Source organism: Leptidea sinapis, chromosome 29 (genome assembly GCF_905404315.1).
Source record: "Leptidea sinapis chromosome 29, ilLepSina1.1, whole genome shotgun sequence".
In the NCBI taxonomy this organism is placed as follows: Eukaryota; Metazoa; Arthropoda; class Insecta; order Lepidoptera; family Pieridae; genus Leptidea; species Leptidea sinapis.
The window spans coordinates 8,375,470-8,400,056 of NC_066293.1; the positions used below are offsets into that span (position 1 = coordinate 8,375,470).

The following is a 24,587-nucleotide window of genomic DNA, read 5'->3' on the forward strand; positions in this document are numbered from 1 at the left end:
TGTGACAAAAATTGAGAAAGGTATGCTGAGATGGTTTGGACATGTCGAGAGAATGAATGAAGAACGATTGACGAGGAAAGTGTAAAAAGCCAGTGTGAATGAAAGTGTTGGAAGGGGTAGACCTAGGCGGACGTTTCAAGATCAAATCAGGGACGTCTTGAAAAAAGGCAAGGTCAAGAGTACCTTAAACCGGAGAGCATGTATGAAAGGAACAATGAAAGTGGACGAAGCGAAACAAGTATGTAAGGATCGTAGCAAGTGGAAAGAAGTGGTCTCTGCCTACCGCTACGGGAAAGAGGCGTGATTATATGTATGTATGTACATACTATATTACGTACATAATATTTTCATGTTTAAGTCGTTAGACTAATAAGCATTTTAATGTCAACTTAATAAAAAACTTGTTAATATTATTTACCAAGATGCTGTTAGGTATATTTTGTTATTTTTAATATTCCCGCGTTGGCTGTATGGGTGTACCTTTGCCATTCCTTAAAGGAAAAATTAAACCACTCACCAGAGCTAAGTATACAATACATTTCTCGCCCATTTAAGCAGCAACTCGGAAACTTATGATATTTGATTGTTTAATTGTTGTTTTATTTAAAATTATCTAGTCATAGAAACAATGTATTGAATAATATGTAGTTGTATATCTAGGTCAAGAAACGCTCATCGCGCGACTCGTATTTTTTTACCCTCATTAAACAACTGTTCGGCAACGATATATTCAATTAAATACACAAAACAAATCTTATAACTATATTTACAATACTATGAGTACATAAAATTAAAACTATCATTACGTGAAAGCGTACCAAGAATACTGGCAGCATTTCCGCGTTGGATAGCAAGGCTGATCCGTTGACCGAAATAGCTGCCAGCGCTTGGGTTTCCAGTAGCCTTATTGAGGCACGAAGAATAGTATTTTGAACATTCTCCTCGCCTCTGGGCCCCACGGGCCAAGTGTCTCGACACCAAACGGCACAAAGATGTATGACTCACTGAGATCAATATATTTGCGACGCTTGCTGTCTTCGGCAGTCGAAGCAGCAGCCTCAGCACCAACTGATGTAACTTGGAGATGAGAAGGAGCCAGAGTGTCGACGCAAGTCGCGTCCCACACCAGCGCCCTTCCCCGTGCCCAAGCTGTTCTTTCATTGTAAGGTTTGGTGGGTAGATTTAAATTCATCCCTACCGACATCTTTTTTGCAATGTAATGGCGACCAAAGCAGAGTATTCAAGGTTTGACCGACAGGTTCTCATTCGAATCACTGTATTTTTATAATTAACTATATCCACAGTCCACTCAGGTTATGGAACAACAACTGATGCATAAAATACTATTTCAAAACAGTTGTTAAACAAAGCATACTTTAATAATAAAGTTAAGTAGCTATGATACTCATAAAAGCTCAACCTTTTCCGAAATAGTCGTAAACGTAAAAAGATAACTTTTGACATTAATTAGTGTCATTTCCTTGACCTACATGAATAAAGTGATTTTGATTTGATTTGATTTATTTAATGTCGCCATTGTAGGACCACTCTGTATATACTTAAAGAATAATAATTAATTAAAGATGTCGAAATCTTTTGTTTCGTTCAACAGATTTCTTCACACGCCGTTGTTGTAAGTAAGCAAAGGTTAATACTATATAAAGGTTAATTTATAAGCCGTATACGAATACAGATTTCGACGATACAATAAGCACGTTTCGGCTTCAGTTTGAGAATAAAAGGCAAAACTGGTGTCCGTATGAAAACACCCGAAAAATACTTTGAACATATACCTACTAAATAAACACGACTAGAACTACTTAATCATACCCTTGACCCCCTATAGCCCAGTGGTTACTGACCCTGCCTACTGAGCTAGAGTACCCTGTACGTGCAAACATTTATATGATGGATATGTATGTTTGTTTCCGAGTCATGGATGTTTATATGTATGTATGTTTAAGTAAGTATATTGTTTTAAATATATCTTTGTCACGTGCCCATAGTACAGGCTATGCCTAGTTTGGGGCAAGATAATTTGTGTAAGTGTGTGTAAAAAAAGAAAAAAAATCATAAAAAATATTCGAAAATAAAATACATAATTCACCTATATAAATAAATTTTCCATAATATCATTTCGGAACACACTGTAAGTAGCCGCGCGCTAACGTAGACACTGACATACTTCGTGCCGTCTTATGAAGTTACTAGCTGACCCGGCAAACGTTGTTTTGCCATATAAAGTATAATTCACGCGATAGTTTTATAAGTAATAAAATATTGCCTATATTATAGCCTGTACATCATTTTGTTCTATTGTCAATAGTTTTTGCAGCGCACGCAAAAATAGGCTTTCGATTTTACACCTTGTGTTACAAAATAGCAATTTTATTACGGATCCCTAATTTTGAAAAAAAAAAACATAGCCTTCCTCGATAAATGGACTACCCAACACTGAAAGAATCATTCAAATCGGACCAGTAGTACCAGAGATTAGCGCGTTCAAACAAAAAAACAAACACTGCAGCTTTATAATATTATATATTAGTATAGAATATAGATACGACCATGTAAGGTTGATTAAAATTTTATTTCCTAAATATATAAATTGTTTCTTTGAAAATTTAAAAACTTCAATTATTTACTTACTTTAAATTTTTGAATTATTTTTTTTATAATTAAGGTTAGATAGTTCTTCCCGTGTGTACGGCACTTTTCAATAACCTATCTATCCTTTTACGCTTACTTACATTTCAATAACCTATCGACATAAATAAAGCATTGGACTATAAGGCTCTGTTCAAACTGAGGCGAAAAACGCGCGGAACGCGGGAGGCGTTTTAGAGCAATTCGCTCGCTCGCTTAGCCTCTCAAACTGACGCGACTCCCCGCGTGTCATTTTTGGTTCTTCAGTGGAGAAACATCATGCACTGTGAGATCAAACAATCCCGCCGAGCGTCCCACTCTTGTTTCGCTTCAACTTGAGCGACTACTCGCGTCAACTTGAACACGTCCATACAAGTTAGCTGACAGAATCGGCGCGAGCGACTTCCATCCCGCAACCCGCGCGTTTTTCGCCTCAGTTTGAACAGAACTTAACTATATTGGACATAACTATGGATAGATAATATCTTGTCATTAAACGGTGACAGCAATGTATCCGTAACTAGAGATAGGTTATTGGAAACGGCCGTAAATTTATATTATTAGCATTATAGTTATACCAGTTTTTTCTCCCTTAGATAATCATATATCCACAAATACTTTTATATTATTGTTTTTACACTTTTTCACAACGCACGGCAGCATTTTTAAGACGATGGCAAATCTCATAATGGCGGCCGATCGGCTTGTATTAGTGTAAGTGTATGCGTGGGGCTATGTATTACACGTTTACCGGCTTGTTTTGGTGCCTCACTATTATGTAAGGTGACATGGAGTCCTTGTTTTTTTACTCGTCCGTGTTTACAATATGTTTTGTACAGACAGCGCGGCGTCCAAATTATTTTAATTAATTAATTAATTCGAGTACCGCCTCGTTACAAAATTCTGTTTGCTTTGTTCAACTCTCAGCTTGTGGCTTCATCTATAGGATCTACTTTACAGTTGATAACCTGCTCAACCCTAATATTTGCATATTAGGAAATTGACTTGAGATGTCGCTCTTGTAAAAAAATATGTTATATTTTTAAAGTGATAACCCTCACTTCTAGGATTAATACACAAATAAAATTTGAAAAACAAAATTTTATAAACGATGCGGGATTCGAACCCACGACCTCCGGCGTTTCGTGCCGGTGCTCTAACCAACTGAGCTAACCGTTCGAGTACCGCCTCGTTACAAAATTCTGTTTGCTTTGTTCAACTCTCAGGTAATTAATTAATGAAAACGGCCGTTAATTTCTCCATTACTATAAATAATGAAATGCGAATAAAAAAAAACTCAATACCGCATGTATGTTTTAATTAATATACAATTTTAACTTTGATACGATTTTATTAATGTATATATTGTTGAAAATATTTACATTATCAAGTTCAGGGTTATCACATGCAATAAATATTATCAATTAACTGACGTATGTTTTATGTTTTGATTGAAACCGAAAGGAATTCCGAATTTATTCTCACTGTGCAACGTTTATATTGTTATCGTCATGTCGTTGTATAAAGGGAGGTATTTAAATATATATATTGCCTACTGATCTAGAGGTCCCGGGTTAGAATCCCGGTAGGTGCAATCATTTATATTATGATGAATATGGATGTTTGTTTCCGAGTCATGGATGTTTATATGTATTTATGTATGTTTAAGTAAGTATATTGTATTAAATATATCGTTGTCTTGTACCCATAATACAGGCTATGCCTATAGTTTGGGGCGAGATAACTTGTGTAAAAGTTTGTCAATATTATCTATATATAATGAAAATTGTCTTTGTTTGAGGCTCTTTCACGGCTAAACCACTGATTGTATCGACATGAAACTACCACAATTCGGTGCGAAATTTATCCTAGATGGTTTTTGGCTACTTATTCTCATTCCAACGTTCCTTCCTTTTAAAATTCGCCCAGCTAAGCGGGTGGGTACGGCTAGTATTATTATAAGCCCCTTAACCCTAGAGGACTCTATACGACATGATAGACATACGAGGGGAGGCTGATAAGTAATCTACCTAACTATGAAAGAAAAGACTTTGATGGCTAGTTTTTTTTTTATTTTTCTATATAGTCTCCTGCAAGTGAAATACACTTATGACATTTGCAAATAAGTGACATCATGCCGTTATAATAGTAATTTTTATTTTGCTCGTCAAAATGGTCAGTCACAGCCTCCTTCATTTCTTCGTCCGTCGAAAATCTGCGACCCCTCAATTTTTTCTTTAAATCTTTGAATAAGAAATAGTCACAGGGAGCCAGATCTGGACTATAAGGTGGATGGTTAATTTCTGTGAAGCCGTTTTTGCTCAGGGCTGACCTCGCCGTTAAGGCTGTGTGTACAGGAGCATTGTCTTGTAAAATCAGAACACCTTTGCCGAGTTTGCCTCTCCGCTTTTCTTTGATTTGTTCACGAAGCTGGTCAAGCAAGTTTGCATAATATTCAGCATTCATTGTTGTATTTTTAGGCAAATAATCTATCATCAAAATCCCTTCGACATCCCAAAATACGGTGGCCATTAGTTTTCCAGCCGACGGCCGAACCTTGAACTTCCTTGGCGGCTTTTCTCCTTTAAATTTCCATTGCATTGACTCTTGTTTGCTTTCCGGATCCCACTGGCGAATCCAAGTTTCATCACAGGTCACAATTCGATAGATAGTCTCTTCTTCTTTACCTTTGACCAGGTCTGGAAATGCCTGACAACATTCTACTCGCCTTTTTTTGTCAAAGGGGGTCAACATTCTAGGGACCCAACGCGCGCTCACCTTGGACATGCCCAAATGTTCGTGAATAATTTCATGAACTCGTTCCTTGCTAATGCCCACATCTCTGGCTATCTCCCACTGCTTGATTCGCCGATCTGCAAGAATCAGGTTCTTCACCTTTTCAACATTATCTGCGGTAACAGCAGAAATTGGCCTTCCACTACGTGGGTCGTCTTCCAGGCTCTCACGGCCATGTTTAAATTGCTTCGACCAAAACTTTATGACGAATTCAGAAGGACTCGAATCACCAAACACCTTTAACATGCGCTCTCTGATCTGCGTAGGCGTATTTCCTTCTTTACTTAGGAATTTAATCACTGCTCGATGCTCAAATTTCATCATTTTACAATTTTCTTTCGACATGGTGAAATCAAAGCCGCGCCAAAAAAACAAAAGCAAGCGAAAAAAAATAAGCGTCATAATTTTGAAAAAGGAATAAATATAGAATATGATTTTGCAGTGGCCAGTTCGATTTTCAAAACTTTCTTTAACAAAGTAGATTTTATATCAGCCACCCCTCGTAATGTAATGTATGTACATAAGTGAATTTGCTAGAAACTATCATAACCATAATGTTAACGACAGAAACAGACATAAAATTATAATGCCTACTACTCGGCTAAGTCGAGTTAGTAAGTCTTTAGTGGGGCGATTTATGTGATTTTACAACAAGATCCCAGAAAATGTTCGAAACAAAAGTACATATTACGATATTTACAAAAATTGTTAAAACGTTTGTGTGGTAAAGGTTACTATAACATAAATCACTTTCTTAATGATACCACAGATTGGGAATGGAGCGACCGCCCTCAGGCAATAGCCTTATTTAATAAAATAATAATTTTTAACTGTACGATATTACTTTGTTACCATATTTTTTTTTATAAAAAAAGCCCGCTGAGTTTTTTGCGCCCGTTTTTTGTCAGGTCTGAGTTACCTTTTTGTAATGGTCCTATTTTGAATAAAAATATTTGAATTTGAGTAGGACATAAAACTGTTTTGCACTAGAGGGAGGCCCTTTTGAACAGGAAGCCGGCTAGATTATGGGAAATGGTGCCTTTTTCTGCCGTGAAGCAGTAATGTGTTAGCATTACTGTGTTTCGGTCTGAAGGGCGCCGTAGCTAGTGAAATTACTGGGCAAATGAAACGTCACAAGGTGCCGAGAGCAATTGAAGTGCCGCTCAGAATTTTTGGATTTTGAATTTTTTCATCAATGAGTATCAATAACTCTATGAACATCCAGCTCGTCTCATCCCTTATTGTCATAAAAAAATTGCTGAGCGCGTGTATACTACCAGATATCAAAGGAATGTGCGTATAGTTTCAGATTTTTATAGATATACTAGCTGACCCATCAGACGTTGTTCTGTATACAATAAATAAAATAATGTTTTTTATAAATTTGTCAGTAATATATCATAACATCAAGAATTACTTAGTAAAATATGCACCCTGCTGTCGTAATGAAATTGTTTCACAGCAGAACTGTCAAACAGTGCGCCAATAAATTCTCTCATAGAAATTATGTATGGACACATCAAAGGAAAAACAAATTTCCTGTTTTTATTTAATTCCGAGCATTTTCATATTTATTCACCTTTTAAACCTTCTCTGGACTTCCACAAATATTTCAAGACCAAAATTAGCCAAATCGGTCCAGCCGTTCTCGAGTTTTAGCGAGACTAACGAACATTTTTATATATATAGATAACATATTAATGCCCTGCCAAAATTCCATGGAATCAAGGTAATTTTTTCATGGAAGAGGAGCAAGCTAGAATAAGGGTCACCATGATGTTAAGTGATCGTCCACATTCACATCACAGGAGGAGGAGAGGAATCACAGGAGCGTTGCCGGCCTTAGTATTTAAACAAACAAAGCGTGCGGGAGATAAGAATATCTCTAACGTAGATACAGCAGGATATAAAAGGTAAGCTAATCTATTGAAACTGTAACCGATTTTGTTTAACAAGTCGTCAACAGTCAGCCACGCTTGCTCACTTGGCATTACCTCAGTATTTTGAATGTTAAGCCCCTAACTAATCTAACACAAATAAAAATAGGTCACGCACAATTCGGCTGTCAGATCGTCTTTACGTTAGTATATTATATGGCTCTAAACATACTTAACACAACAATTTGTGGCCGTGGGCCTTAAAGTTAACCACCTGATTCTAATTCATAGATTATGTATAACATTTTCTTTTAATTCATTAGGTCAATGGATTTTGTTTTTATCGTAATAAAATGCTGTTAATATAAACTCTTGAACCCGGATTGTGAAGATAATATTAAGCGCTTATGTTGTGTCTGGGAATTACATAATTATATAAATACTTGAAATTATGAAAATTTATTGTAGTAGGCGTTACTTTGCGGAAATCCATAATTATATAAATGATTTAAGATTTCTTTAGTGTTAATTTCGCCAATATTTGTCTTTAAACAATCCGACACGTGTTTCGCCTCTACACGAGCCATCGTCAGGACGTGTTGTCTCGCCAAAATCTGGCACGAGACTGAATCAAAAAACTCAAATCATTTATATAATTATGGATTTCCGATGATATAGTGTTGGTAGGTCCCCCCACAGGATGGACGATATGGTCAAGATCGCTGGAGTAGGTTGGATGAGGGCAGCGCAGGACAGCTGATTGTCGTCAGTGATGACAAACGGAACGCAGACGTGGTCGCTAACTATGGGCCTGCTATGAAGCTCACTGTCGCTCAGGGGGCAATAGAGATGGCTATGCTCGGAGTTTCCCTGCTCGAGATAGAATCAAAAATGAGATCCGTAGGAGAACCACAGCTATCGACATAAAAGGCATTTATTTTCTCAAAATTGATTCCTTTAGAATTCTTTCTGGTGTCATTTCAAATATACTAGATACTACTACCGCTTCGGAAACAAATGGCGCTCTGACAGAGAAGAAGCGGCGCAAGAAACTCTCCCAACATTCTTTTTTTGCGCTCTTTTCAATAAAAATATACAATATTGTACAATCATTTCTATCGCTATAAAATAATCACAATCTAGTCCCAGGCTGTCCGATCATTTAGATATTCAGCAACGGAGTAATAGGATTTACGACCGAGCCATTTTTTTTATAAAACATTTAAATTTATTTATAGATAATGCCTGAACAGTGGCTGGGACTTTATTATAGAAGTGCATACATTTTCCCCTTAAAGCTATTATGGATCTTATGAAGCCAGCTAGAATTAGTTACAAGCAATCCCTTATTACTAGTGTTATAATAATGAAAATCACTATTAAGAGCAAAAAGTGGACGATTTTTGTGCCCAGATGGTTGCGAAACTGAAGTGGCAGTGGGCAGGGCACATCGCTCGATGGACAGATGGCCATTGGGGCAGTAAAGTCCTCGAATGGTGACCACGTACGGGAAGACGTAGTTCAAAAACAAAACAAATCCACTTTATTCATGTAGGTCACGGAAATGACACTTATGAATGTCAAAAAAAAAATATCTTTTCATATTGAATCTACCGCTACTTCGTAAAGGGTTGAGCTAATGAAAAGAAGTAGCAAGAAACTCTAAACTAGTGTTGGTAGGCTCCCTACAAGATGGACCGACGATCCGGTCAAGATCGCCGGAATACGTTGGATGAGGGCAGCGCAGGACCGATAGTCGTGGCGATCTTTGGGGGAGGCATTTTTCCAGCAGTGGACGTCTTCCGGCTGATGATGATGATGATAAATTCAAATTCAAATATTTTTATTCAAAATAGGATGTGACTTCACTTATTGAAAGTCAAAAACTACCACCCATTCCAAAATGAATGCCTCAGACCTGAGAAGAATGGGCGCAACAAACTCAGCGGGCTTTTTTTTCATCGAATAAATATGTTTACAAAGTGATATTCTACAATTAAACTTATTATTTAATAGCCTGAGGGCGGTCACTCCATTCCCAATCTGTGGTATCATTAAGAAAGTCATTTATGTTATAGTAACCTTTACCACACAAACGTTTTTTAACAATTCTTTTGATAGATATAGCAGTCGAAGTTTATTATGATATAATTTGAAGCATGTTCCATATTTCGACTTTGTTTTTGTACGACGCCATTTTTCTATATGTATAGAACATAATCATGTCCGAACATGTTCAATCGATTCCATGTAAACCCGTAAGGTGGAATACTTCGCGAACGGCTAACATTATATAAACTATCTAGCTGACCTGACAGACGTTGTTCTGTAGATAATAAAAAAATACTATTTTATAGGAATTTCCCAATAATATTTAAAAACATCAAGAATTATTTCGTAAAAAATGCTCCCTGCTGTAATAATGAAATTGTTTCACAGCGGATCTGTCAAACCATGCGTCACTAAATTCTCTCATAGAAAATATGTCCATACAAAACAAAACTTGAAAATAAAAATAATTATGGGTCCCAAATCGAAATAAAAACTGTCCTATCTCTCAAGTTGGACCAAACTGCACTCCATGAAGTAATCCCCATTAAAATCCGTTCATTATTTTAGGAGTCCATCGCGGACAAACAACGTGTCACGTAATTTATATATATTAAGAAGATTAGTAGTGAAAAACAATTATGGCTGAATAGAATATGCCATTGCGTAAGTAAACAGTAGACTGTTGATATAATTGAGACGATTGGCAAATTTATTGTTTACTCGTAATAATTTTTTCTAGCCGCTGCCATGTGTGCTCAGAAATGCGATACTTCGTCACGTATTCAATGGGAATTTTGTTTACACTACTTTTTTTTTTCAGTTCCTTAGACGCTGACAAGGGCCAAATACCACAGCACCAGTACGAAAAGAAGGCGGACGAGAACTGGAAGATATTTGTGTCAATCAAATTTAAACTGCTAAGCAATTCTGGGAATGGCCTAACTTAGTCCAGCGTAACGCTAAGAAGACCAATGACATTCTATACTACTATAATTACTACCGGGTTCGAATCCCGGTAGGTGCAAGAATTTATATGATGAATATGGATGTTTGTTTCCGAGTCATGGATGTTTAAATGTATTTATGTATGTTTATATGAATTTATGGATGTTTAAGTAAGTATATTGTATTAAATATATAATTGTCTTGTAACGCATAACACAGGCTATAAATGCTTAACTTGGGGCAAGATAATTTGTGTAAAAAGTGTGTCAATATTATAATATACTATACAAAAAATGCGTCAATCGAACGGTTGGCTCAGTTGGTGAAAGCGCTCGGACGGAACCCAAGAGATCGCGGGTCCGAGTCCCGCATCATTCAGTAATTTTGGTTACAAATGTAATTTGTATAAAACTTGCCTAATTGCCAAATCCTGTATTGGCATACTTACCTATTTGGCGACGACATACCGAGCGGCCTTCAGTTCTTTAGTTACTTGGAAGTGAAGGCCAATTTAGGCCCAAAAAACGACGTGCTCAGTAAGGCGAGACAGTAAAATTATATAAGGTGCAAAATCAGCCTCAAATTGACTACTAGGTAGGGACTTTGCAGTTCATAAAAAAATACGTTTATTTTGGATATGTCACAATACAAGAAGCAGAAAGTGCTGTAATACTAGTGTGGGATGCGACTTTACCAGTGGGAGGCTGTTTTGCACTGGATGCCGGCTAGATTATGGGTACCACAACGGCGCCTATTTCTGCCGTGAAGCAGTAATGTGTAAGCATTACTGTGTTTCAGTCTGAAGGGCGCCGTAGCTAGTGAAATTACTGGGCAAATGAGACTTAACATCTTATGTCTCAAGGTGACGAGCGCAATTGTAGTGCCGCTCAGAATTTTTGAGTTTTTCAAGAATCCTGAGCGGCACTGCATTGTAATGGGCAGGGCGTACCAATTACCATGAGCTGAACGTCCTGCTCGTCTCGTCCCTTATTATCATAAAAAAAAGACTTACGTCGACACTCTGGCTCTTTCTCATGTCCAAGTTACGTCAGTTGGTGCTGGGACAATGGTGACGATATGCCCTGTCAATTACAATGCGGTGCCGCTGAGGATTCTTGGTCAAGTCCTAAATTCTGAGTGGATTCGCAAGTTAAGTTAAGATAAATTAAGATAATTTGAATAAGGAAAATGGCTTTTAAGTTTTACTTTCCATAAGTTGAACTACTTGCGCGTTTTCCTGTTCTAATTTAAAAACTACTAATTTTTTTTTTTTTCATTTACTAAGCAATTGCGTTTTTATTCAGCCATTATAATAATGAGTTTCTTACTTACTTATTAACTATTCTTTATATAATTAAAAGCGGATATTTATTTATTTTGAAAGCTATTTATAATCTCTCATATTATTTATATCTTAATAGTTTACCATTAAGATTTACTAACCAGGCAATGGCGTTATCGTATTCAGCCAAAATTAATATTGACTAATTTGTTACAAATCTTAAGACATTAACTATTTATCAAGCTGCTAAAGTTATTAAAATCAATATAGATAAATTATGCTTATTACTCAGAACTAATTAGGTTACAGAGTAAAAATTTGTAGACATAGGACCTAACCTTTTACTAATGTAATTAACTTATTACTTGTTTTTTTTATGTAATCGCTGGTATTGTGATAAGAAGCAATCTCATGGAAAAATATCTCGAAAGCATTTTTTTTTTATGATAATAAGGGACGAGACGAGCAGGACGTTCAGCTGATGGTAATTGATACGCCATGCCCATTACAACGCAGTGCCGCTCAGGATTCTCAAAAAACCCAAAACTTCTGAGCGGCACTACAATTGCGCTCGTCACCTTGAGACATAAGATGTTTAGTCTCATTTGCCCAGTAATTTCACTAGCTACGGCGCCCTTCAGACCGAAACACAGTAATGCTTACACATTACTGCTTCACGGCAGAAATAGGCGCCGTTGTGGTACCCATAATCTAGCCGGCTTCCTGTGCAAAGGAGCCTCCCACTGGTAATCATCTATGTTTCATGTCACAATAACTGGTCTGATATCAGCGGCGTAAAAGAAAACCAGGGAATACCAAAGTACGTACGAGCCGAGTTTTATTGGCTTTTGTTACGTCACGGTTTCTCCAATTTTTTTTTATAAATCCATGACGTATCTGAACATTGCAATACGTCGTTTGATCTTATCAACTCATCCGCTATTGTTTGCTATCAGCTATAAAGCTCGCATTTTGTTTTTTTTTTTTGTTTACAATGTATGTGGCTTTATGGATCTAGTGTATTCGATGACTCTTATAATTAAAATAATCTGTAAAACGATATAGCTCTAAATGTTTATATAAATGAGTGAGTCTCTAGTCTAGTCTCACTGATAATATAATACAATATTGACACACCTTTTACACAAATTATCTTGTCCCAAGTTAAGCATATATAGCCTGTGTTATGGGTTACAAGACAATGATATATTTAATACAATATACTTACTTAAACATACATATATTTAAACATCCATGACTCGGAAACAAACATCCATATTCATCATATAAATGCTTGCACCTACCGGGATTCGAACCCGGGACCTCTAGCTTTGTAGGTAGGATCGCTAACAACTCGGCTATACAGGTCGTCGTCGCTATACTAATGCTCAACCTTTTCCACCTGAAGTTGTGGCAAAAGTGGATATATAACTTTTGATATTCATATGTTATTTCTTTGACCTAAAGGAATAAAGGTTGTTTTTTCTTTTTAATATTTGCAATCAGTCCCCAAGCTATGAGCAGATGTGTTGGATATCTAGAATTTTGTGGGAAGAGTGGTCTTTTGATGTTATTTACATAATACTTGCAGCATTGTAGACAAGCTAACAACTACAAAAATCAATCTTATATATAAAATTCTCGTGTCCCGGTATTTGTTACCAAACTAAGCCGAAACGGCTCAATCAATTTGTTTGAAAATTTGTGTGTATATCGGGTAGGTCTGAGAATCGGCCAACATCTATTTTTCATCAAATGATAACACACCCCTAAGTATTTTTTTGTATTTTTTTTGACATTTTCTTTTTTATTTCATTATGATTCAGCATAAAAAAATACATACAACTTTAAATTTTCACCCATCTACGATCAACACATATTTTTGTATCGCAATTTTAATATTATTCTTTTCCATCCACAGATACGCAATAGCAAGATGGCAATCATGATTATTGTAGTACGAAAAATTTTATGAACGTTATAGGTATTTGGTAGATCTGAAAATCTGTCGTCATCTATTTTTTAAACCCCAAAAATTTTAATCATTGATTTTTTTTATTACTTTAATATATTTCAATACAACGTTTGCTGGGTCAGCTAGTATCATGTAAAAATCTATACATTATATAATAAATCTTCAAAGAATATATTTAACGATTCGATCATTGTAATTCTAATTTCAAAATAATGACGTCTGTCAACTCATGACTACGCATATTCGCAAACATTATTGTTCGAAATTCAAAACGTAACTACAAGAATAACAACCGCGACTTAAAGTATTTAACCAATAGAAGATGCTATATGCTTGCCTCTACTGATAACACTAAGTATGTACTTTAGGCTGCAAGACCTTAACCTTTGCATTGCCTTCCAAAGAGGTTTAAATATCACAACACTGTTGACTTAAGGCGAAGTAAGCAGAAAACACGCAAACATGGTGTTTTTAGACAAGTTTTGTGGTGAAAGTAAAGCATTTCGAGCTATGAACACTACTTAATCCTGTTACACATATCCTTAAGTCTTATTTGTAGGTTGCTAATGCTTGCTGTTGGTTATAGTTAACACTGCCGAGCCTTTTTGAACTACCACATTTCTTTGAAGTTAAACAAGTTTTTTGGCATGGCGTGACGCATTTTTTTGGTACTTCTCTCAGAAAAGTTATTCTCATAGCTTGAACTCTTTTGTGTAGGTTAATTTATTCAGATTTGTAGTGAATAACGAGGATTGTAAGCATATAAACTCTTTTCCACACAAGAATTTTGAAAATATTGGCTTTGTTACATAGATGGCGGGCCGGCAGCCGTGAACTCATATCGCTCAAGGTCGCTGGCATTTAGTGTCGCCTTAATTTGGATTTTATAAGCGCGCGCAATACGCGATTTAAAAGTTGCCTAACCATTAAGCATTTTTGACACTATGTATCTCCTTTTTTCTTATTTTTTTTTTTCATTTCTTATTAAATCAATAAGGTTTTTTATTCTGCAAGAGAATTCAATTTCCAAATATATTATTTAGAGGAAGAAGATAACTTAGGCAATAAACAGTCGGGAAATATTAGGTTTAGTTCATGAAATAATAAAAGATATTTTAAAATAAATTTCGAAGTTTTATTTCAGCAAAACAAAAATAACACAGTTCCTGCTTTAATTATTAAATTGTTGATGCAACTAACGTTATTTTAACGTAATAAGTGATACTTTCGTAAAAGAAAATAGCACAAATGTACCAAGAGTTTATAGTCTATGATGGGCTGAAAATTATTTACTGCAAATATCAATTACTGTTCTGCCGATTTCGAAATGTTAAAGCTTACGGCCGTTCCCAATATTCAGTCTATCTCTTAGTTGAGATAAAAATCGTAACCATCGTTGACTTTTCTGTCCCAATAAGCTTATCGACGGTAACTCACGTAGAGTTACCGTCGATAAGCTTATTGGGACATTTACTTACACTTATCCGTACACGCTGTCTGTCAATGGGACGACGTATAGCTTGCCAGCGATAGAAGTTTGTATGGAAATCGCAATTCACGCGTCCCAATATGAGGCGATAAGAATGACTTATCGAGTATATTATGACAGCATCAGATTATTGACAGCTAATTACTGACAGTAGAAGGTAGTAATTTATCTCTATCTGTAGATAGTATATTGGGAACGGCCGTTAGATAATTAATAAGCTTAGATAGATTGCTGTGAAATTGTAGAAAAAAATTGAAGTTGACTGTTAATCTCTATTTTGAACAATGCACGCACACTAACACAAAGTGTAAGACGTAGCTTGCCACGCACACTAAACTAATAAAGCTGGCCTGTTTTCATCGCTTGTCTAGCAGCAAGAGGCTCTATATAGACGTATTAATTATATAATGAGGTTAAAAGATGGATGCCTACTGTCTTATCAGTATTATCTATATATATAAAAATGAATTGCTGTTCGTTAGTCTCGCTAAAACTCGAGAACGGTTGGACTGATTTGGCTAATTTTGGTCTTGAATTATATATGGAAGTCCAGGGAAGGTTTAAAAGGTGAATAAATATGAAAATTCTCGGAAAAAAATAAATATAAACAAAAATTTTGTTCTTCCTTTGATTTTTTTTTAATTTTTTTGGATTTTATGGCCTGGTAACGAGACGTTCTTCCTTTGATGTGTCCCCGTCGTTCAGAAATCAAATTGAAAGAATAGTTTCAAATATCTTTGTGAGTGACGATTACCGTTACGTGCGAGAACTTTATTTACTTCGGTGATAGTGACGTTTCAATTCTTAAAAAACATTATTTTATTTATTACTAGTTGACCCGACAGACTTTGTTCTGTATATAATAAATATAATGTTTTTATTTGAATTTGTCAATAATATATCATAACATCAAAAATTACTTCGTAAAATATGCACTCTGCAGCTGTCGTAATGAAAAATTTATTTAATTTAGCAGCATTTTCCTATATATTCATCTTTGAAACCTTCTCTGGACTTTCACAAATAATTCATGACCTAAATTTGCCAAATCGGTCCAGCCGTTCTCGAGTTTTAGCGAGACTAACGAACAGCAATTCATTTTTATATATATAGACTACTGGACCCAACAGACGTTGTCCTGTACACATGTTTTAAATTTGAAAAATCGTTCCAGCCGTTAGGAGCAGTTCACTAACATACACATGAGCAGGAGAATTATATTATATGGGCCGAATTGAGAATCTAAACCAATCTCAAATTCACTGTAACAAACAAAAAAGTCATCAAAATCAGTCCAGCCGTTTAGGAGGTAGTTTAATTGTGAATCTAAACCATTTTCGAATCCACCTGAAGACACACACCAATCTCAAATTCACTGGAACACACAAAAATATCATCAAAATCGGTCCAGCCGTTTAGGAGGTAGTTCAATTGTGAATCTAAACCATTCTCGAATCCACCTGAATACACACAGAAAGTTTCATTAGAATCGGTCCAGCCGTCTAGGAGGAGTTCAGTGACATACACACGCACACAAGAATTATATATATAAAGATTATTATGCAACTAGATAGACATTTATGATAAATCAACAAGCATAAGAGGTGACAAGCGCGGTATTGCAATAATCCCGTATCAGCATTTTGTTTACACGGCGAACTGACGTCATAACATTCTAGAACAACACGGTTTCCCGCGTTTTTGTTAAATTACGCGCGGAAAAATTACGCACGCAATACATTTACCCCCTTATTCATAATGGTCCGCTAACTTTAAACAGCCGCTAAGGAGTGTTTTTTCTCATTCTGACTTAGGTCAATAGAAGAAGACAGAGTGAGAATTAGCAATGCTATAAGTTAGCAGACTATTATGAATAAGGAGGTTATACATTATCGATTGAATTTTTGTGTTGTTTATTTTTTATTCGAATTGAGACACTTCAAAATTGTTGTAATAACCCTAGTCTATGTGTCAATGTACTGTGTGCAGAACACATTTTTCGGTAGTTTTTAACCGACTTCAAAAAGAAGGAGGTTATCAATTCTATCGGTATTTTTTTATGTATATTCACCGATTATTCTGAGATTTGTGATCCGATTTACGTAAGTTTTCCTAATTTCGATGCAGAATAGATGCCATTTGGTCCCATAAAAAATTAAATACATTTTTTATGAAAATTTTTGTTTACCTCGATGATATAATTGTTTTTTGTGTACGGCTTTTTAGGAGTTTTCATTCAGGTTGATTATATATTATAATTATTAACTGACACTAAAAAGTTAAAGTATAAAAAAAAAACTGCGTTATCAAATAACGAAAAAATAATTTAATACACCTTTACCTTAAATATTAATAAAAATACTATTATTTGTATGTGCTACATATTGATAGCTTTGAAGTCTGTACACTGGCCACGCGCGACTTTGAGCGGGATAGCTTCGTCTAGAACAAAACAACCCAAGCGGACAGACACGCGTGGCCAGACAACCTTAATAAAAACAGTAAGTAAGCTGTTTATAATATGAAGTTTTATTTTGTTTAGGGCTTGGCACCGACTTAAAACCTATCAATATGTAGCACATACAAATAATAGTATTTTATTAATATTAAAGGTAAAGGTGTATTAAATTAAATTTTTAGTTATTTGATACTATACAGTTTTTGAAGTCGATTCTTTTAAACGTTGTTTATTTTTTATAGGATAAGGTATGTACGTAGGTCACACTAAAAGTTACTCATAACTTAAAAAAACAACATGTCATAACCAAAATATTACGTTTATTGCTTTTCAAAATACTCTCCTTTCCATTTTAAACATGTTTTCATGCGATCGAACAGTTTTTTAAAACAGGAGGACCACTGATCTGAAGGCATGTTTCCTACGGGCTGATTGAACACTATCACTGCCTCCTTGCAATTGGTAAAAGTGAAACCTATCATCAAATCTTTCGTTTTGGGGAAAATACAGAAATCACAGGGTGCTAGGTCGGGACTATGTGCATGATGGGTGACGAGTTGTACTTTTTCGGAAGACAAAAATGACTCAGTTTTGTTGGCCTTGTGTGAAGAAGCGTTGTCATGATGTAGGAGAACGCGGCGTTTTGGTCGTCTTTCGCGAACTTTTTTTAACACTATGGGTAAACAAATGGTAGAATACCACTCGGTATTAACACTCTTTTGCTCTTCAAGTGGAATTGTGCAGCTGAGAAAAAAAAATGCGATAATTTTTTTACCAAAGTTTCTCGCCTTCCTCACTTTTATTGGCCTGTTCTCATTTTCGAACACCCATTAACAAGATTGCTGTTTTGTTCGAGTCATAAATATCATTAGAATGTCCGTGGTCGTACTTCATTAGCATCTGTTCCGCTTCTGCTCCGCTATCAGTTCACGAGGGATCCAACGACAACAAAGTTTCCGAACTTTCAATTCTTGGTGTAATTTTTTTTTAATTTGGCTCATACCAATCCTCATTAGTCCTCGAATTGTCTCATATGTAATCCGCGGGTTTTCTCCAATTTGCCGCGTAAGAGTAGCCACATTATTAATATTTTTTTATTTTATTTCGGGACTCAAACCCAAAGTAGATCCTGTACATGGAGCCACAACCTGAGAGTTGAACAAGACATGCCAAGAATTGCGATCGATGTGTCACTCGGACGTTTGGCTCAGTTAGTAAGAGCGAAGTCACGCATCATTCATAAAAGGCATAAAAGGCATTTATTTTCTCAAAATTGATTGCTTTAGAATTCTTTTTGATGTCATTTCTTATACTACTAGATACTACTACCGCTTCGGAAACAAATGGCGCTCTGAGAGAGAAGAAGCGGCGCAAGAAACTCTCCCAGCATTCTTTTTTTTGCGCTCTTTTCAATAAAAATATACAATATTGTACAGTCGCTATAAAATAATCACAATCTAGTCCCAGGCTGTCCGATCATTTAGATATTCAGCAGTGGAGTAATAGGATTTACGACAGAGCCATTTTTTTATAAAACATTTAAATTTATTTATAGATAATGCCTGAACAGCGGCTAGGACTTTATTGTAGAAGTGTATACATTTTGATACATAAATTTTGATTACAAATTTAATTTGTATAATTAATCCGAGAAGTGAGGGTACTTTAAAAAATATAACAAATAATATTATTGGTTATTTAAATACTCCATTACAATATGAACTATTCAAGAGTACCTCTACACCGACCTTGTACTATAGTAACTGTTAATCGTGAAAGATATATGTGCGTTATATTTTAATGTTTACAATTCATAAGGTATATAAATCGTTATTTAAATATATTTGCGTATGTATTTATTAATTACTAGCTGACTCCACAGACGTTGTTCTGTATATCTTATATATAAAATTCTCTTGTCACAATGTTCGTTCCCGTACTCCTCCGAAACGGCTTGACCGATTCTCATCAAATTTTGTGAGCATATTGAGTAGGTCTGAGAATCGGCCAACATCTATTTTTCGTACTCCTAAGTAATAAGGGTTCACCCTTAAAATTTTTTTTTAATTTTTGGACGAAATTTTTTGTTTTTATTTTTTTATAATGTGGCATTAAAAAATACATACAACTTCAAATTTTCACCCATCTATGATCAACAGTTACTTTTGTATCGCGATTTTAATATCGGCAATACAACGTTTGCTGGGTCAGCTAGTAATAAATAAAATAATGTTTTTATATGAATTTGTCAATAATATATCATAACATAAAAAATTACTTCGTATAATATGCTCCCTGTTGTTTTAATGAAATTGTTTCACAGCAGAACTGTCAAACCGTGCGTCAACAAATTCTCTCATAGAAATTATGTATGGACACATGAAAGGAAAAACAAATTTGTTGTTTTTATTTAATTTAGCAACATTTTCCTATTTATTCACCTTTTAAACCTTCTCTGGACTTCCACAAATAATTCAAGACCTAAATTTGCCAAATCGGTCCAGCCGTTCTCGAGTTCTAGCGAGACTAACGAACAGCAATTCATTTTTATATATATAGATTAGTTCCTACGGGTTCCGTACGTTTTAAGAAAAACAGGATTCCTTATAGGAATAGGTCCTACGTTAAGTAGGTATATAAGGGGTGGGGGGGGGGGAGTCTTTGGCGTGCAATTAGTGATTTTTAAATCCTATTTTCATCTATACATATAAATAAAATTGGAGTGTCTGTTTGTAATATTGAAATAACCGTTTTTACTATATGTATATGAATATATATACGGTACAGATGTTTTTTTTAAAAAAATCTGTCTGTCAGTCTGTTTATTCCGGCGCATCTCTGAAATGGCTGGACCGATTTTGACGGTACTTTTATTAGCAGGTAGCTGATGTAATAAGGAGTAACTTAGGCTACGATTAGTTTAGAAAAATAAAGTAATGTTGCAATGTCCAAGAAACGAAAACTCCGAAAACTCTAAAAATAATTTATATGGCAAAACAACATTTGCCGGGTCAGCTAGTTTTCAATAAAAGTGAATAAGAATTTGACCACTGCGTTGTCGGTCAGTCCGAATATCAAGACATTCTCAGCATCAAGTTTAAAATTGATATAAAAAGTATTAACATTCAAACTTATAGTTATAATGAGACGCATTGATTGGATAAAAACATACAGTAAATGTTACAATCAAATTGCATCCAAATTGGTAAAACCATTTTTGATATTGGCGATAATCATTCCGCACCAACAAAATACTGTATCGCTGTTGATCGTGTAAGGGTATGATAATGATTTTTTTTTCAATTGTTTGAGGAGGTTATTTCCTCAAATGCCTATTTATAACACAGTCTTATTAATATCAATGAATCGGCATTCAAACCGGCTTAGCCGTTTCTAATATTATGGTAACAAACAAACCAACGAACAGACAAAAAATCAAAATAATCGTTTTTATGACTCTAATTTGTTATAATTTGCATAGTAGATAATAATGTAATAATTGTCGATTGAACCGAAATTATAAAAAAACAATATTTCAAATATCGAACACTTTTGTCTTTGGCCACCGACGGATTGTTTTAGCGGAAGTAATCTTTTGTTAAACTTATATAAATAAATTCATAAAAATAAAATAAAATTATTATATATATAAAATGAAATTATTATGCTTATTAACATTTAATTATTGTTGAAATAAAACTGCTAACTTGTTTAGTAAGTAACCGCTCTTAATATTTATACATTTCCGGCACTTCATATTTCGAATACTACTTTTAAGAGTAAAATGATTAAAATGACAGATGCGGTTATTAAGAATTTCAAGTACCTAACTTACAGACGTGAAAGTCTGAATAATAATTATTTACAGGCTTTCTTCTTGGTATGTACTTATTACTTTCTGAGTTTTCATATTAGGTATGTTAGTAATATCGTATTTTAATTTTTGTGGCTTTATTAAGCTAGTATTATTTTATTTTCGATCAAAATCATAAAAAGTGAATAGGTACCTATTTAAGCAATATTTTCCATCCGCTGTCAGAGAATTATCTTGATCACAATACAATAAGACCAAAATCCATCACAAGAGCTCACACGTTAAAACTTAATTTCCACTTATCAAAACTCAAAATTGTCTTCCAAATTCAAGCAATTTTGTACTACAAAAAAATTCTTTCCACAGCTCATAAACTGCAGAATTTTAACGCACAACAAAACACTACCTGTCCAGTTATAATCACAGAATAAAAACAAAATCCAAATCACTTTACGTAAAGTTTACGCGGGAAGAATACGGAAAGTATAGACACGAGTTTACTTTTTAAACGCACGGTGTGCACTGACCACTGAGGCAGGCAAAGGACTGTGTGTCGAATGCCGATTGCTTCGCCGGAGCGCGCCATTTGCCAACGTGTATCGTATGATCATGGCATTTGGTTATAAAAAGAAATGTAGCGTGCAGTTTACTTTCACGCGGGAAAAAAACGTAACTAGTGATGTCATGATGACGTTGCGATAACAGATTTGGATTTTGACGCGTTTTTAATTACTCCATATGCGATAATATTACTTGAGGAGCCGGTTGATCGAGTATGAATGGTGATAGTGTGCTAATAACATGATTCTGAACAATAATCTTTTACGTAAGCGTTTAGCGGAAAGGAATGTGTAAATTAGTCTTCAAAGATAGGTTATGTCACTTATTTAAATATTAGCGAACGTATGGTATGAAAGATGAAACTAAAAATAAATCAATGAATTTTTGTTTATTTATTGACATAATCTGGACCTACTATAATAGTCGGCTGCATTTTAAAGGCAGCGGAAACGAATTCAGAAAAAAGTAAATGTTTTTTTTATAAATAAAAATGAAAATTCAGATATAGATAATCCGTATCACTAAAAATTAATAATATTATAATTTTTATATTGGAGCTATGGTTGCACAATAATTAGGGGAGTTATTGCTATTGAGTGTTTTCTTACAGGCTTAGCGTTCTACTTAACGGACGAATATCGTGATTTAGTAACATAAAATTGTATTTTATCTAAATAGAATAAAAAAAAATATTATAACAAGTGAGATTTTGTACTTTTATGTAAAAGGCATAAAAGGCATTTATTTTCTCAAAATTGATTCCTTTAGAATCCTTTTTGATGTCATTTCTAATAACTACTAGATACTACTACTAACGCTTCGGAAACAAATGGCGCTCTGAGAGAGAAGAAGCGAAGAAGAGAAGAAACTCTCCCAGCATTCTTTTTTGCGCTCTATTCAATAAAAATATACAATATTGTACAGTCATTTCTATCGCTATAAAATAATCTCAATCTAGTCCCAGGCTGTCCGATCATTTAGATATTCAGCAGAGTAATAGGATTAACCACAGAGCCATTTTTTTATAAAACATTTAAATTTATTTATAGATAATGCCTGAATAGTGGCTTGGTGTATATATATAATATATCTGTTAATTATTAATTATATATACCTATACCATAAGTATTTTTCTAAAATAAAAAATAAACACGTTTTTTACGGAGGAGAGGTTCTTGATTTTCACTTTTATTCTTATTTATTGATGAAAGAGTAAAATGTTCCTAGGACTCCGCCATTTCATTTATTTGATTATTATTTCATTTTATATTCTATATTAAATTAATAAATACTACTCTCACATTTTAAAAATGTTCACTCATTAAATAAAATAATTGAGAATATAACGTTGTTATTTCGGTTAACTGTGTTAGTTCTGCAGCCTAAGCGGTTAAAAAAAATAGACAGTTAACTGACATAGATACGTCGCGACTAGTATACTTTAGTTATTTTCATAGTATTATATCCTATGGTATGTAGTTATGGGGCAGTGCAGCCGATATGAATACCATCGTTGTGCTGCATAAGAGGGCTATTCGCCTATTATAACCTAGTTACTAAAGAACCATTAAGGGAATAAAATTTTAAAGAAATAAACATTTTGACTGTTGCATCTCAATATTCATATCAAATTCACTCTGATGACTTCTCCCTAAAAAGCGCTTTGCGACAAAATAAGTATTACCTTTAAAAATAGAATATTTTTGATATATTGCAAAAATATAATAAAGTAAGGTAAGTAATAAATTCAGGTATGCAGTTAAGGTAAAATATAATAAAGTAAGCGTGGCTGTTTAAAAGTCCATTGCCTCAAGAACATAATTAAAAGCAAAGAATTGTCGTTGAAACGTCATTGAGTACCACAGAACAACAAAAAGTCAATGAAGCAAAATATCTTCAATCTCGTTCAAAACGGACACCGCTTTCCCCTTGACTGGGGAACCGTTTGTCCTTTTTTCGATCTTCTTTGGACCGCCGCTTTAGAGATCCCTTTCCAATATGAAAACCACTACATTGTTTTATAGTATAACTAGCTGACCCGACAGACTCTGTTCTGTAGATAATAAAAAAAAATACTGTTTTAAAGGAATTTGCCGATAATATTTCAAAACAACAAGAATTATTTCGTAAAAAATGCTCCCTGTTGTTATAATGAAATTGTTTCACAGACGAACTGTCAAACCGTGCGTCACTAAATTCTCTCATTGAAAATATCTCCATACAAAACAAATATTGAAGATAAAAATAATTATGGGTCCCAAATCGAAATAAAACTATCCTAACTCTCAAGTTGGACTAAACTGCACTCCATGAAGTTATCCCCGTTAAAATCCGTTCATTAGTTCATGAGTCCATCGCGGACAAACAACGTGTCACGTAATTTGTATATATTAAGATTAAGATATACTATTTCAGAGACAATTTCTTGCATTTCAATTCTTATAGACTCGAACATACAAATATTGTACTTATTTTCAATATTATTCACTTTATTTTTTAGGTATCCGCAGGGCATTTGCCGCTCTTAATATACCAGCTGTTTTAGAGCCAAATGGTTTAACCCGCCGCGATGGCAAGCGTCCTGATCGAATGACGCTGGTGGCTTGGGCACGGGGAAGGGCGCTGGTGTGGGACGCTACTTGCGTCGACACTCTGGCTCCTTCTCATGTCCAAGTTACGTCAGTTGGTGCTG

The 24,587-nt window shown here is 34.8% G+C and overlaps 1 protein-coding gene and 1 non-coding gene across 3 annotated transcripts in view; both read right to left on the reverse strand.

Annotated features, from left to right (window-relative positions):
* The window catches only part of LOC126973404 (uncharacterized), a 137,024-nt gene extending 115,137 nt beyond the window's left edge, over positions 1-21,887 (reverse strand). For both annotated transcript variants that reach the window (XM_050820665.1, XM_050820664.1), the window contains exon 1: positions 21,528-21,887. The gene's annotated coding sequence lies outside the window, so the exon portion shown is untranslated. The remainder of the gene's footprint in view (positions 1-21,527) is intronic.
* Positions 3,752-3,825, reverse strand: Trnaf-gaa (transfer RNA phenylalanine (anticodon GAA)). The gene has a single exon. It is a non-coding gene; the product is annotated as a tRNA-Phe (tRNA).
* Positions 21,888-24,587: the final 2,700 nt, after the last annotated feature.